Source organism: Meriones unguiculatus, chromosome 16 (genome assembly GCF_030254825.1).
Source record: "Meriones unguiculatus strain TT.TT164.6M chromosome 16, Bangor_MerUng_6.1, whole genome shotgun sequence".
Lineage (NCBI taxonomy): Eukaryota > Metazoa > Chordata > Mammalia > Rodentia > Muridae > Meriones > Meriones unguiculatus.
The window spans coordinates 61,515,188-61,530,584 of NC_083363.1; the positions used below are offsets into that span (position 1 = coordinate 61,515,188).

Here is a 15,397-nt window from a genome sequence, read left to right on the forward strand (position 1 = left end):
TCAACCGAACTGACACTACTGGCTAGAACTCAGATTGGCATGCCCCTGTCTCCTGAGTGCTGGGATTAAAGGCCTGTTCCACCACACCAGGACCTAAGCTTTGCTCTACCTGAAACTTCCCCTCTACCAGGCTGGCCTTGAATTCAGAGATCTGCTTGCCTCTGTACCCTGGGATTAAAGGCCTGTGTGTATCCCAGCCAGAGTAGCCCTGTTGCTGCATTAAAATTCCTCTACAGTAGAAAATGAAACTGAGGTAGACTTACACAATGGAATATTTAAAAGATATTAAAAGCTTCTTAAAAAAGGAAATTTACAAGTAAGTGGGTGGAGCTAGGAGAAACTCATCCTGAATATTTTTTTGATAGGGAAGTTCTGGTTGTTCTGGAACTCACTGTACAGACCAGGTCAGCCCTGAACTCATAGAGATCTGACTGCCTCTGCCTCCCAAATGCTGAGATTAAAGGCATGCACTACCCCGCCCAGCTCTCTGGCTATCTTGTTAGGTGGTAACCACACTAGCTGACGTCACCCTGAACCCGGAAGCAGGCTTGCCTGCTTGGTATTTGGTTTTGAGTCAGAAAGTGTGAATTGAAAACAAGCCCAATAGAACCTCTGGTCAACTGGTTTTATCACGATGAAGCTTATTCTCCTCTGCAAAGAGAAAGAGCTGGAGCAGATGTGCCCCAGAGCCCTGGGTCTCCGGCTTATGTGTCTGCTGCTTGCTCTCACAGAACTAGTCAGGTGAGCTACAAGCAGGGAGCTCCAGTTCACCTCCCACAACCCCAGGGTCTCATGCCCAGTAAACACACACGTGCTGAGCTCAAGAGTCTTATTTGTCTGTATCGATTCTTTTCTCTCTTCAGTGTTTGGGATCAAACCCAGGGCCTGGCACCTCACGGTCTTGGTCTTCTGTGTTCCTCTTAACCATACCGGAGTTTTACATTTGCACATGGCTGTGTTACACACCAAACTGAGTGGTCTGCGGGGTGAGCTGATGACGTCATGGCTTTATGGTTGCTGGCTTGGAATGAGGAGTTGAACGAGGAGTGAACCTGAGAGGGCTGGCAGCAGGGAGCCGGGTGCAGAAATGCCTCTCTTGAGCATGTCTGTGGGAGCCTTTCTTGACTTATAGCTCAGGTTGGAGGGTCTAGGCCACCGCAGGCGGGGCCGTTCCTGAGTAGGCAGGCCCCTGGCTGTAAGGAGGGCGAGCTTCTCTGTGGTTTCTGTTCCAGGTTCTTGCCTTTCGTTTCTGCCCTGGTGTCCCTTGATGACGGGCTGTAAGACAGTAGATGAAACAAACACTTTCCTCCTCACATGTTTTGGTCATGGTGGTTACCATAGCAACAGAAAGAAAACTAGAACGCCATAGTACCATCAGTGGATATATACAACGAGAGAAAGTTACAGACCAACAAGCCAGTTCTAACACAGAGTAGTCAGGATAACAGCCTTACTAAAGATTAAGTGTAATGGACGAAATTCTCTTCTGGAAATCACACATGTAGTAATGCCACGACAAAATGTATTTTAATGTTAGTTATACGCGTCTTGATACAGAGAATCTAAAAAATAATACATGAAAAACCCTGTGTCTTAGTGTTCTATTGCTGTGCTGAGGCACCATGACCAAGGCAACTTATGACAGCGAAAAGTACTGAGCTGGGGACTTGCTTACAGTTTCAGAGGGTGAGTTAATGGCCATCGTGGCGCGGAGCCAGGAGGCAGGCAGGCGCCATGGTGCTGGGACAGCAGCTGAGAGTTCACAACTGATCAGCAGAGTTGCAGGCAGAGCGAGCAAGTGATGGAGCGACCCTGGGCCTGGTGAGGACCTTTAACACCTCAAGAGCCCACCCCCAGTGACAGCCCACCCCCAATGACGCACCTCCTCCAAGGAGGCCCTAACTCCAATCCTTCTAAACAGCTCACCGAGACCCAAATAGCCAAATAGATGAGGGCTGTGCTCACCGGAACCAGCACACCCTGCTCATCACACTTCAAACAATGACTTCAGAAGGAGTCATTTTGGGGTCTGATAGGCCGTTCTCCCTGGGACAGAGATGAGGACCCTGGTGGCAGCCCCAAGAGCAGCTGCGTCATCCCCAGAGGCTGCGGCTACAAAGCATTTCTTCCTATCTCTGCCTTCCTCTGATATGGTGCAATAAAAGGAATTCGGCAAGTCACATGTCCGTGGCCTATCACGCAATCTGAAACGGAGAGGCAAGCCTGGGAACTCCCTCAGTGGCCTTTCTCTCCCCCTTCAGTGCCGCCAAATGCCACGTTCCCTTCCTTCCTTCCTTATTTCAACACCACAAAATGGCACCCAGAACCGTGGCGGGGCCAACAAACCGCACTGGGTTTGCACAGTCAGAGCTCTAGATAGCTGTCGGGGATGTGTAAGCAGACAGGCAGTGGCCATCAGCGCGCCTTTCCAGCCTCCAGTTCAGCGAGAGCATCCCCTCATTCTCCCTTTTGCAGGGCCTGCTGGCTCCTCCAGCCTGCAAAGCCAAAGGCCCTGGGCCAGCTGTGCGGAGGATGGCGTCCATTCCCGGCTGGAATTTAGCAAATGCGGAAAAATAAGGAGAACTTGTTCAGTAAGTCGGGGCGCCCTGTGGGTGATGCTGTGGGGGATTCCTGACGCAGAGGCGCTCCTAAGGTGGCGCTGCCCCGGAATCCCAGTGCTCTGGAGGCAAAGGCACGAGGACCCTAGCAAAGCCGGGGGCCAGCCTGGTCTACGAGGTGAGTTCGGGGCCTCCCAGGACTACAGAGTGAGATTCTGTCTCGAAAATCAGACAGCGGCCCGTGCCTGACCCAGCTTCCGTGGACGGTGTAGCCTCGCCCTGACGGGAATGAGACCGGCACTGGTGACTGTCCTGTCCGCCACCTACACTTCTTCCTGTGCGGTGGTTCCCCGTGTTCAGGGGCCACCGAGCCCACATCTGTGAGCTGGGAAGCAATGCAGAACCTGAACCCGAGCGAAGCATCCTCTGCCCCTGACCTCCGCTGCCGGGCTGGGTCCTTCCGGGGCCCACAGGCGGACACCAGGTTCCAGGAAGAGCTGGGACGCTTCGGCGCGCTCGCTCGGCAACTCCGGGGCGTTCACACCAGCTTCCAATTCCTGCCTCTCACTACTTAGCAGAACCTTTTCGGACAGAGTTTGACAAAGGATGCCAAGAATCTTATGTGTGTCCATGGACTTTGAATTGCAATTCTACTTCAAGAACTTCTCTTCAGGAAATTAAAGTAGGCCTCTCTGTAGGCTCGGGGATACATCCCCAGACCCACCGTGGGGTAAACGCTGTGCCCACTGTGTGTGACTGTGTGTGGCCTAAGTGTTTGAAGCATGAATATTCAGGACCTTTGACGACTCCTTCATGTCCCCGGTGAGACAAAACAAGCCATGCAAGATTTTTCGCCACCTAGAATGGCACCCAGCGTTACATTTGCCAGTGGCTCAGTGGATCTTTGCACTGAGTATTTTGGACTCTGAGCAGCCGTCCCAATAGAAAGGGAAAGAGTGCTCCTGTGGTGGCACGCAGACCCTGCCTGACCAGAAATGCAGTAACAAGATAGGATGGAGAAAATAAGTGACATTATAGTTAAACAAGCTATTAAAAATTAGCTTGTAACAATATCCGGTGTTAAAAGCCAGTGAGGTGAAAAGAAGCAAGCCCCCGACGGCACAATTTTGATTGCATAAAGCAGATAAATAAGCAAGTCAACATGGCAGGAGGAGATGGAGGTGTTAACGTCTTAAAAGTCACTGGTTGTTGATAAGGATTATTGGTTAATACTTTTTAATTCTATACTTTTCTATATTTTATTTAATAGAAACATTATGTCATAATTAAAGGAATTTTTTTAAAGTCCTTTTTCTTGTTAAGGAATTGGAGCTTTTACTGAGCTTAGTTAAAATGCACAAGCCACCTAAAGTCTGTAGTCAGGAGTGCAGGCCGGGCCATCATGAGGGTTGAGCATGTGAAGACTCTGGCCACCAAGCCTGAGTTTCCTGAGTTTCGTCTCAGGAACCTACGGGTGGAAGGAGAGGACCAACTCCTGCAAGCTCTGTTGGTTTTTTTTATTAAAAAAAAAAAAGAAGAAAGAAAGAAAGAAAAGAAAATCTCAACCATTCTAGTTCACCAGTAAAGACCCAGGAGCCAGATGCTGAGGTGAAAGCCTGCTAGCTCAGAGAGGCAGAGAAAGCACCAGCTGACCTTCCTCCTCAGCTCAGGTCTCAGGGGAAAAAGCCCAAAAGGCTCACCAGCTCAGCTGACAGCCTAGGAGGAAAAGGCCAAAAACCCCAAGGCCAAAGGCATGCTAGCTCAAAGCCCAAAAAGTCCCAAAAGCCAGAAAGCTAAAGTGCAAGAGCTAAAGGGCTAAAAGCCAAAGGGCTAAAGAGCTGAAGCTTCATCTTCTCTAGCTGTCTGAGGAACCCCTCAACTCAAAGTCCCCCCTACTCCGTAATCCCTGTCAGCTGGTTTCCTGTTCCACCTCTTGACCTAGGCTTAACTTTATTAAATCCCTCGTACAGAAAGCTCTTGGATTAAAGGTGTGTGCTAGGGCTGGGTGAACCATACCACAATCACCTGTTTACAATAAACAGGAAGTTCTTGGATTAAAGAGGTGTGTGTTAGGGCTCAACCACACCAAACAAGAAACAGGGTTTTACAGTTCACAACTTTGGGGTTCACAAGGGGATCACCTATCCTGCAACAGGTTGTCCTCTGACTCCACATGTGCACCCTGGCACACATGCACACACGCCTCACACACAAATGTAATACAAATTAAAGTAATAATAAACATTACTAAGCACAGGTGGCCAGCTGGGTCCGGTCTGCAGCCTGGCATCTGTTACTGTCCAACGGTCCCGTCAGAGCCAAGTGACTTCATGTTTCTAAGTTTCCAGTGTTTACTACACAGTGTAAAGATTTAGTAAAACGGTGCAGGTTAAGCTGAGGGGAGGCGCCCAACAGATGATAAACAGCTCATAAGTGGGCGTGGCCACCAGGTTTTGCTGCCGCTTGCCGCTGTCACACGTCAGCACGTCGGATTCTCAATGCATAGTGAACCTTGGGGTCTACCAGGGATTGGTTAACCTCAGCCCCTGCCACCCGATGCCAACCCAGAAACCCAAAATCCATGCACAGTTGGGTGCCCAGGATAAAAACTGCAGACCCTGCCGGGAGCCCGCACACAGCCCCTTTAAACAACCCAACACGACCTCAGCGCTTTGGACATGGGTGCTGTCGTCGTGCTCAGGGACTAGTGGTGGGTCTATTCATGCTCCTAGTATCAGCCTTTCTGCAGCTGTCCATCTGCAGCTGGCTGGGTCCACTTACATCACTGACTAATTGCTGGCCTTCTCACAGGGAGACGTGAGGAATAGGGAAGGCGGAGCAGGGCTCATCAAGAAGACCTGGAGGTCAGCCTGACCACTGCGTACCAAAGAAGAGACAGAGGTATTTTTTTGTGTCTCAGCAAGATTTCTGTGGGGGAAATGGCCCCTCTTCAAGACTTCTGACACAGGAGGCTCAGAGCGGGCGAGGGCCAGCTCCTAATTTCCTGTCTGCACACAGTCAAGTTTTGTTGTACCAGCTCAGCTCTGCGTTTAATTTCCTTAGGCCTTTGACACAAGCAAAGCAATTCCAATAAGAAAATGAAAATAAAAAGAAAAAACGGCACAATGCGGCACACGTGCCAATTTGATGACGTCACTGACGTCCTCGTTAAAGTGAATGAGTGCATGCAACAAGGAGAATATTCTTACTGGCAAAGGCACACAGCAGCAATAGTCGGGGATAATAAAGGGAGCTGTGCTTGCTTTGTCCAAGCCGCACCACAATTCCATAGCTAGATTTTTATGTCACACGATTTAGCAAAAGACATCACTCTTTCAAAATGCTAAATAATTTGTCTCAATATTAAGCATGTAGCTGTTTCCAGCTGGACAATCAGAAAAATTCAGAAAATAAATAGTCCAAAGCCAGTAAGGCACTATCTTTTTATTTATTTGTTTATTTATTACAATTTATTCACTTTGTATCCCAGCTGTAGCCCCCTCCCTCCCTCTTAACCCAGCCCTTCCTCCCTCCTCTCCTCCCATGCCCCTCCCCCAGTCCACCAATAGTCCATTGACCCACCATTCTGTTTCTATGCCAGTACCATGCAGTTTTTATTACTGTTGCTCTATAGTTCAGCTTGAGATCAGGGATGGAGATACCTCCAGAAGATCTTTTATTATACAGGTTTGTTTTAGCTATTCTGGGTTTCTTGTTATTCTGTATGAAGTTGAGATTTTTTCTTTCCAGGTCTGTAAAGAATTGTGTTGGTAATTTGATGGGAATTGCATTGAATCTGTAGATTGCTTTTGGTAACATGGCCATTTTTACTACATTAATCCTGACAAGCCATGAGCATCGGAGATGGTTCCATATTCTGGTATCTTCTTCTATTTCTTTCTGCAGAGACTTGAAGTTTTTTTTTCATACAAGTTTTTACTTGTTTGGTTAGGGTTACACCAAGCTGTTTTATGTCCTTTGTGGCTATTGTGAAGGGGGTAGTTTCCTTAATTTCTTTCTCAGCCCATTTGTCTTTTGAATACAGGAGGGCTACCAATTTTTTTTTTTTTTTTTTTTTTTTTTTTTTTTTTAGTTAGTTAGTTTTGTATCCAGCCACTTTGCTGAAGGTGTTTATCAGCTGAAGGAGTTTTCTGGTAGAATTTTTGGGTTCATTCATGTATACTATCATATCATCTGCAAATAGTGATACTTTGACTTCTTCCTTTCTGATTTGTATCCCCTTGATCTCCTTTAGTTGTCTTATTGCTCTAGCAAGGACTTCAAGTACTATGTTGAAGAGATATGGAGAGAGTGGGCAGCCTTGCCTTGTCCCTGATTTCAGTGGAATTGATTTAAGTTTCTCTCTGTTTAGTTTGCTGTTGGCTATATATTGTCTCTACTATGTTTACATAAGTGCCTTGTATAACTTTAAACATAAATTGGTGTTGGATTTTATCAAATGCTTTTTTAGCATCGAAGAAGATTATCATGTGTTTTTCTTTTTCTTTCAGTTTGTTTATATAGTGGATTACATTTATGGATTTCCATATATTGAGCCACTCCCGCATACCTGGGATAAGCCTACTAGGTCATAGTGGATGATACCTTTGATGTGTTCTTGGATTTGGTTTGTGAGGATTTTGTTGAGCATTTTTGGATCAATGTTCATAACGGAGATTGGCCTGAAATTCTCTTTCTTTGTTGGATCTTTCTGAGGTTTAGGTATCAAGGTGACTGTGGCTTCATAGAGTGTGTTTGGTAATGTTCCTTCTGTTTCTATTTTTGTGGAATAGTTTGAAGAGTATTGGTGTTAGCACTTCTTGAAGGTCTGGTAAAATTCTGCGCTGAAACCATCTGGCCTTGGGCTTTTTTTTGGATGGGAGACTTTTGATAACAGCTTCTATTTCCTTAGGGGATATAGAACTAACTATTTAATTTATTTACCTGGTCTTGATTCAGCTTTGGTAAGTAGAATCGATCAAGAAAATTATCCATTTCATTTAGATTTTCAGATTTTGTGGCATATAGGCTTTTGAATAAGACCTAATGATTGTTTGGATTTCCTCAGTGTCTGTGGTTATGTCTCCCTTTTCATTTCTGATTTTTTTTATTTGGATAGTGTCTCTCTGCCTTTTAGTTAGTTTGGCCAAGGGTTTGTCTATCTTGTTGATTTTCTCAAAGAAAACCAGCTCTTGGTTTCATTGCTTCTTCGAATTGTTCTCTTTGTTTCTAGTTTGTTGATTTCAGCCCTGAGTTTGATTATTTCCAGCCATCTACTTCTCTTGGCTGTGCCTGCTTCTTTTTTTTTTCCCTATGGTTTTTAGGTGTACCATTAAGTTACTTATATGAGATGTCTCAAACTTCTTTCTGATAGACACTTAGTGCTATGAACTTTCCTCTTAGCACTGCTTTCATTGTGTCCCATAAGTTGGGTATGTTGTACCTTCATTTTCATTGCATTCTAGGAAGTCTTTCTTTCTTTATTTCTTCCCTGACCCAGCTGTCATTGAGTAGTGAATTGTTCAGTTTCCATGTGTGTGTAGGCTATTTGCTATTTCTGTTGTTGAGGTCTAGCTTTAGTCCGTGGTGGTCAGCTAGGATACAAGGGATTATTTCAATCTTCTTTTATCTGTTTCTTGCTTTGTAACCAACTAGATGGTCTATTTTGGAGAAGGTTCCATGAAGTGCTGAGAAGAAGATAAATTCTTTTGTGTTTGGGTGAAAGGTTCTGTAGATGTCTGTCAGGTCCATTTGATTCATGACGTCTGTTAGAGTCATTGTTTCTTTGTTTAATTTCTGTTTTGTTGACCTCTCTTTTGTTGAGAGTGGGGTGTTGAAGTCTCCCACTATTACTGTGTTGGATTTATGTATAGTTTAAATTCTATTAATGTTTCTTTTACAAATGTGGGTGTCCTTGTATTTGGGGCATAGATGTTCAGAATTGTGATGTCTTCTTGGTGAAATTTTCCTTTGATGAGTATGAAGTGACCTTCCCATCTCTTTTGATTAATTTTGGTTGAAAGTCTATTTTGTTGGATATTAGAATGGCTACTTCTGCTTGCTTCTTGCGTCCATTTGCTTGGAAAACTGTCTTCCAGCCCTTACTTTCAGGTAATGTCTATCTTTGTGACTTAGGTGTGTTTCTTGTATGCAACAGATTGTTGGGTCTTGCTTACACATCCACTCTATTAGTCTGTGTCTTTTTTTTTTTTTTTCAATGCAGTTTATTCAGAAACCTTGAACAATCCTCGGACCCTGGGGAAAGCCAGCCCGCAGCTTAAATAGCCTCTGGGTAGCCAACCCAGGCGTGCCACGTGGGCAATGCAGATAGGTCCACATACATGGAAGCAAGCCAGATCCTCAGCCTTAGCCAAATGTGGAATTGTTCGTGACAGAGAGCACTCACCATCGGGAAGGTGGAAGGCGGAAACCAGCTCCATCTTTAAGGCATAGCATTCCGCAGCTCTCTACAGTTCCCCCTTTTTGTTTTAGATGCATCAGGCAAGAGTAGAGGTCTGATCTCTGATATTAGAAATAAATTGGGACTTTGTACCGATGTTCGTTTGGGTGTCATCCACCCAAAGAGCATCAGACCCGTCCGATACCTTTTTCTCAGAGGCGGGACCTGGGGCATCAACCCGCATGCAAACAAACATGCTCTTCTCTGGGTCCAAAGCGGCTGACCCTGAGTGCAGTGCTTAGCCTCGCATCCTGAGCGTAACATTTTAGCTTTTTATGGTATCCAACCATGCTTGGGGAGAATGTCCTGCTTCAATGGCTGTAAAGGCCTGAATGATCAAGGCTGCATCACACTGTTGTGAGACTCTAATCTTGCATATATACCACAGGCAAACCAAGGAGACCAACACCAGAAGGCCTGCTAACGCTCCCATGCCCGCCCATTCCTTCAGATGATTCATGGCTGCAGCAATCCATGATGATAATCCTGCGGCTAGTCCTGCGTCCACTCTGGTAGAATTTACTGTGACAATGGCCACTCTCAGCTGCTCCATCGTAGTATCGAATTCTCCAGTCCAATTACCTAAAATATAGCTCGACAATTGTTTAGACAGATTTGCAGCACAGGAAAAATTCTCATGTTATATGCTAGTGACTCAAAGTCCAGCATATTTTCATTGACAGCCAAGTTGAGCGATTTGCCATAGGGTATCAATTTGCTCCTGCACGAGGTCAATCCTCTGATTGAACACCATCAAGCTTCCTTTTAGTTGAGCATTAATTCCTTTATGTACAACTAAGGCATGAGCTACATTGGCTAAATGATTGTTCAGGGTCTGAGCAGTCTGCCCAGTATGACTCATGGCTAATGCCCCGGTGGTAGCTCCAACAGCCGCCAATGAGATGGTAGTAACAATGGTGGCTGTAGTTCCAAGATCCCTTTTCTGTCTGAAGAGAGTCATAGCGTGAGGGGCATCAACGGGCACAGGCACGCAGTGAGGCATGCGAGTAACCAGGGCATACCTAAATTCACTAGCATTCCAGCACTGGGCAAAAAAGCAAGTATCATCACCACAATTACTTGGCTCTATCTGGCTAATAATGAATAAAAATGGGGGATATAGACAAACAGGTGTGGGCTTATAGGAAATATTATGAGAAGCCTTAACCCCCTCGTTGGAACTTCCTGCATCAGTTCTAGAACTAGCAGTGGTGGTGTCCGAGGTCTGAGTAGGTTCAGGAGACCATTGCCCCCAGGGGCAAGACGTGCTCCATGCCAATTGACTAACTCCATGTTTTCCTCCACTTTTGAAAGTCATTTAAGGTTCTTAAATTATTTTTTTCCCTTTTTTTCTAAATTTTTCATCAATTACACTTTATTCATTCTGCATCCCCCCATAAGCCCCTCCCTCCTCCCCTCCCAATCCCACCCTCCCTCCTCCCTCTGCTTGCATGCCACTCCCCAAGTCCACTAATAGGGGAGGTTCTCCTCTCCTTTCTGATCTTAGTCTGTCAGTTCACATCAAAAGTGGCTGCATTGTCCTCTACTATGGCCTGGTAAGGCTGCTCCCCGCCAGAGGGAGGTGATCAAAGAGCAGGCCAATCAGATTATGTCAGAGGCAGTCCCTCTTCACATTACTATGTAACCCAATTGGACTCTGAACTGCCCTGGGCTACATCTGTGCAGGGGTTCTGGGTTATCTCCATGAATAGTCCTTGGTTGGTAGTCTGTGTCTTTTTATTGGAGAATTGAGTCCATCAATGTGGAGAGAGATTAATGACCAGTGGCTGTTAGATTCTTTGATTTTGCTGTTGGTTTTAGTAGTGTTTGTGTGCTTGGCTACTTTTAATTTTGCTGAAGTGAGGTTATTTATTTCCTGTGTTTTTCTGACAGTAGCTAGTTTTCCTGGGTTGTAATTTTCCTTCTAGTGTCTTCTGTAATGCTGGATTTGTGGGTAGGTATTGTTTAAATTTGTTTTTGTCGTTGAATATCTTGTTTTCTCTGTCTATGAGGACTGAGAGTTTTGCTGGGTATAGTATCCTGGGCTGACATCTGTGTTCTCTTAGGGTCTGCATGATATCCGTCCAGGCCCTTCTGGCTTTCATTAGTCTCTGTTGAGAAGTCAGGTGTGATTCTGATGGGTTTGTCATTATATGTTACTTGGCCTTCTCCCCTTGCAGCTTTTAGTATTTTTTTCTTTGTTCAGCATACTTAATGTTTTGATTATTATGTGGCTGGAGGATTTTTTTTTCTAGTCTAATTTATTAAGTGTTCTGTAGGCCTCTTGTATTCTTATAGGCTTCCCCTTTAAATTGGGGAAATTTTCTTCTATGATTTTGTTGAAAATATCTTCTGGGCCTTGGAGCAGGGAATCTTCTTTTTCCTCTATTCCTATCATTCTCAGGTTTTGTCTTTTCATGTTGTCTTGGATTTCTTGGGTGGTTTGTGTCAGGAATTTTTTAGATTTAACATTTTCTTTGATGGATACATCTATTTCTTCCATTGTATCTTCCACACCTGAGATTCTTTCTTCCATCTCTTGTAGTCTGTTGGTTATGTTTACCTCTGTATCTGTTTTCTTCCCTAAGTTCTTCCTCTCCATGATTTCCTCCATTTGAGTTTTCTTTAATTTTTCCAATTCTATTTTCAGATTGAACTGTTTTGTTGATTTCCTTCACCTGTCTAACTATATTTTCCTGGTTTCCTTTAATTCCTCTGTTTCAATTCCTCTGTTTGAACATTCCTCTGTTTCTTTTATTTCTTTCAGTGATTTAATTACTTTTTCTCTGAAGGCCACAAGCTGTTTGGCTGCATTTTTCTGTATTTCTTTAAGGATGGCCATAATCTATTTGACTTTATCTTCCTCTATTTTTTTTTTAACTGATGGCCATAATCAGTTTGAATTTATCTTCCTCTGATTCTTTACACATTTTATTTGTTTCCTCCATTATCCTCTTCATTAGCATAGATGTGAGGTCATATTCTTGAATTTCACTTATGATAGGGTGTCCAGGGCTACTTGCCCCTGAATAACTGGGTTCTGAAGATGCTATATTCCTTTGCCTTTTGTTGGTTGTGCTTGGCCTCTACCCATCTGGGTGTCTCAGGTGTTGGCTGTTAGTTTCTGGTGCCTGCTGGAATCCTGGAGTGGGGAGAATCCCCTTGGCAGGAAGATGGTTGTTCCTGAAGGAGGCTTCCTTAGCTTTTTTGGTATGGTTACCAAATGGCCGGTGCTTCTCAGGAATTGCCACAGCTCACCTCAGATGTATGGACCTGGGAAACAGAATCGCTGGTGTTTTAGGGCCCAGAGTTTGGTCTGCTGGTTGCTGTGCAGGTGCTGCTGTCCTGCTCGTCTGCCACAGTGTCCTCTAGGTGCTGCCATCTTGGGCACTATCTTACAACATAATCTAGTTTGCAAATATTGTAGCAGAACTGGAGATTAGTTAATGTTGAAATATATTCATTTCGGCAAATTCAGTTACTGTTTAGAGCTATTTTAACCTTAGTTAGCTTTCTTCTTTTCCCTAATAGTCTCTTCTCTGTCATCTGTTATTTTTTGTTTGCCAAATGGCTTGATTTTTTAAATTTATATATAATTCCATTCTAAGAATTCCTTTCATATTGTGCGTATTTGTTTTAAATGTCACTCTCTTTCAGAACCACAGTGCAGATGAGCAACTCGTAGCTTCTGCTTAGTTTTGTAAGTTTTGATAGGTTGAGCTAGAGAAATGGATCAGTGGTTAAGAGCACTGGCTGTTCTTTCCGAGGACCTGGGTTTAATTCCCAGCACCCACATTGCCACTCACAACCATCTTTCACTCCAGTTCCAGGAGGTCGAAGGCCTCTGCTGGCCTATGGGGTGCACAGAGATGCATCCACACATAACATCCGCACACATAAAATAAAGTGAAAAAAGTTAAATGTTTGTTAGTTTAACACAGTGTGTGACGAATAGAAACGTGGTAGAATAGATAATGAGGAGGATGGCAAGGGGGAATGTGAGGTGAATCATGGGAAAACCTGTGCAAACTATTACTTTCCTAGACCACCTATTTGGCTTTTTTTCATTCATACAAAAAAGAAGAATGGGGTACCTTTGGGTCTTCTGAGGCAAACCTGGTCTGCACAGTGAGTTCCAGGCCAAACCAGGGTATATTGAATGAATGAATGAATGAATGAATGAATGAATATGCATGCGACTGCTGAAAGAAACAACAAGATGTTAAATTGCTCTTACACTTTGTAAGTAATTGTAGTGGAAGTTTTGGTTTCTTTAAAAGCTCAGTGATGGGCCGTCTACTTCAGAAGTCACGTCAGTGGATGCTGCCCCAGGCTGTGAGGTGTAATGGCCCTTTGTGGGGATGCCCACACATCCTCTTTTCTGTTTTATTTATGGTGACCTTGGGGAATGGGGTCCTTTGCCCCAGAACTGTTGTCTCCAAGCCTCAGGGGCTCACCTCAAGCAACAGTGTCTGTCTTAGGTTGCCCCAACTCTTGGGGTCTTACTCATCATTGTCTACTCATCTTCCTGTATTTGAACATGTTGAAGAAGATGTGTGGGCAGTGGAAGCTTTAAAAATGTCTGGTAAGCCTGGAGCAGCTACTATGTGCATTTGTCCTGAAGGAATCTACATGGTGTATCTCCTGGAGAGTGTGTGGTGTGTCTGGTGAAAGCAGGTGCTTCCGTTGTCGGGGTGAACTGCCACTTGGACCCCAGCACCAGCTTACACACTGTGAAGATCATGAAGGAGGGTTTGGAGGCTGATCAGTTGAAAGCTTACCTGATGAGCCAGCCCTTGGCCTACCACACCCCTGACTGTAGCAAACAGGGATTTATTGATCTCCCAGAATTCTCCTTTGGGTTGGAAGCCCGAGTTGCGACCAGATGGGATATTAAAAAGTATGACAGGGAGGCCTACAACCTGGGGGTCAGGTACATTGGCGGCTGCTGTGGGTTTGAGCCCTACCACATCAGGGTGATTGTTGAGGAGCTGGCCCCAAAAAGGGGATTTTTGCCACCAGCTTCAGAAAACCATAGCAGCTGGGGAAGTGGTCTGGACATGCACACCAAACCCTGGATCAGAGCCAGGGCCAGAAAGGAATACTGGTAAAATCTTCTGTAGCTTCTGGCAGGCCAGACAACCCTTCAATGTCCAAGCCAGATGCCTGGGGAGTGACCAGAGGGACAGCTGAGCTGATGCACAGAAGGAAGCCACTACTGAGCAACAGCTGAGAGAGCTCTTTGAGAAAGAAAAGTTCAAATCTGCACAGTAGCCACAGGGCAACCATTTGGGGTGAGTTCTACGTCTGGGCCACAATGTGCACACAAAAGAAAAAGGTACCTAAAACTCAGTGCTTGTGTTACTACTAGTCTACACCTATGATTGGCAGTTAGGTAGACAGAATAGAATCACAAACATCACTTTACAGTTATAAAAGTATGTTTTAGATATTTACTTAGAAGCAAAGAAAAGAAAATCCATAATAAATACTAAACAGATTTTTTAAGTACGTGGCATGTAGCAGGCATTACAGAAATCACCGCAGCAAAGCAAAAGTCACTCAGATGTCAATCCCACTTCAGGTAGGAGGATGGGACATAAGCCACATAAGTGATATGGTAACTACTCAGGGACCATATTATAAATGACACAGCAACCCATTTCATCTAAGGTGCTTCTGGCAGTGATCTCACGATCTTTTGAGCATGACCTTTAGAGAGAAACATTGTCAGTAACAGCTCTGTAAAACAACATATAGCCACAAAGAAGAAACAAATGATCCATTATGGAATTTCTGGATGTATCTCCTTCCATCCCATTTCATTAATAAAAATATGTTGATTGAAAAAGAAAAAAAAAACTCAGTTATGTTACGTAAATATGTTTTTGTTTTAATCCCAAGTGTGGGATTTGGAGCTGCTTTCAGTTTGTCCACTGCAGATAATTGTCTCATGAGGGGTGTGGTCTCTGCCAGCTGATGGCAGCCTTGGGTGGCTCAGAGAGGGGCGTGGTCTTTGCCAGCTGCATTTGGTTTAATTCTGAGGACTCTGAGAGGGTATAAATACCAGAGCCCAGAGAGAGGAAGGATCCCTTCAAGGAGACGGCAGAGAAAGAAGAGGGTTCTGCTGCTAGGTATCCTGACCACTGAGACTGGTGTTTTCCCAAAGGGCCCAGCGACCCTAACCAGCCAGAGCTAAGTCTAAAGAGGTCTACTTTAGACTTTGAGGACGCTTCTAACCTTCTTTCTCTCCTACTAGGGTTGTGGGGTTGGGAGGGAGGTAGAGACTTAAGGAACCCCAAATAAAGTCGAGTTTAAAAACTAGCGCCTACAATTGATAGCATCTTTCCCACTCCTCCAAAAAGACACAGTGAGGCCC

At 44.7% G+C, this 15,397-nt stretch overlaps 1 pseudogene; it reads left to right on the plus strand.

The window, feature by feature from the left end:
* The first annotated feature begins 634 nt into the window (after positions 1-634).
* On the plus strand, positions 635-14,251 carry LOC110561823 (betaine--homocysteine S-methyltransferase 1-like; annotated as a pseudogene).
* Positions 14,252-15,397: the final 1,146 nt, after the last annotated feature.